The sequence below is a fragment of the Nematolebias whitei genome, chromosome 14, assembly GCF_014905685.2.
Source record: "Nematolebias whitei isolate Nwh7 chromosome 14, NemWhi1, whole genome shotgun sequence".
NCBI classification, from domain to species: Eukaryota; Metazoa; Chordata; class Actinopteri; order Cyprinodontiformes; family Rivulidae; genus Nematolebias; species Nematolebias whitei.
The window spans coordinates 41,999,780-42,000,887 of record NC_056511.1 but is presented as its reverse complement, the minus strand read 5'-3'; positions in this window follow the sequence as shown (position 1 = coordinate 42,000,887).

Below are 1,108 nucleotides of genomic sequence, written 5' to 3'. Positions count from 1 at the left end.
CCTAGAGTTTCCAAAAGCAGAATGGGAGGAAGATCTTTCAGTTCTCAGGCTCCTCTCTTGTGGAACCAACTTCCAGTTTCTGTCTGTGAGAATGACACATTCTCCAGTTTTAAGACTTTCCTTTTTGATAAATCCTATAGTTAGGGTTGGCTTGGGTTTCCTGAGCTGTCGCGCATACTTCAGTCCACATAGGTCTGCTCGTACCGGATTAGAGTTGAAGCGGACGTCCGCAGGGCACGTCCTTGCAAAGCTCAATTTTTACGACCGCGTACGCCTACTCTGTGTCGCACAATAAACTGCTCAGCGACGGACTGTTTTGTTTGCGACACCGATGTATTAAATTCCCCTTCTTCATCCCTGATCTGGTTTAATGGCCTTTTCTTTTGTTTTTTGCCAAGAGGCAAGCGATCTCTTCCTCCTCCGTTGACGCCATGACTGAAATGGTGAGAAACGAAGGAATTTGTCACAAGAGAATCAAAATCAGGTCCAGCGTGGCTGGGAGGGTCTGGAGATTTCCAAATGTTTCTAGTCTGTCCTCTTAGTTTCTTGTCTTCAGTCACCTGACAAAAGATATTCCTTTAAAACCGTGATCATTGACACAGAATGTGAGCTCAGTGACCTTGAAGATCACATTGTACTAATGAGTGTACTTTGGTTTCTAAGTACAGTATATGGACCGACCGTGGTAAAGTTAGTTGGACGTTGGACATTCTCGCTTCGTGGCTTCAACGGTGTCCAACGTAAAACTAACTTTACCACAGTGTACCCGCTAGAAAAATGTAGACTACACCAGTACCTGCAGCTACATCTGGACCTGTCATTCTGTATTCAAACCCAGCAAAGCAAAGCAGTCGAGTCAAAGCAGGTGGCCACTTGTCCTGAGTCTGGTTCTGCTTGAGGTTTCTTCCTGTTAAAAGTTAGTTTTTCCTTTCCACTGTTGCCACTGTGCTCGCTCAGGATGAGAGACTGTGAAGAAGTGAAGATTTAACGAGTCTGCTGCTTCCTTAGATAGAGAACTTTACTAGTTGGCTTTTCCATGTCTGTGAATGTTCCTGTAAAGCGCCCTGAGACAACTTGTGATTTGAAGCTATATAGATAATCTGAATTT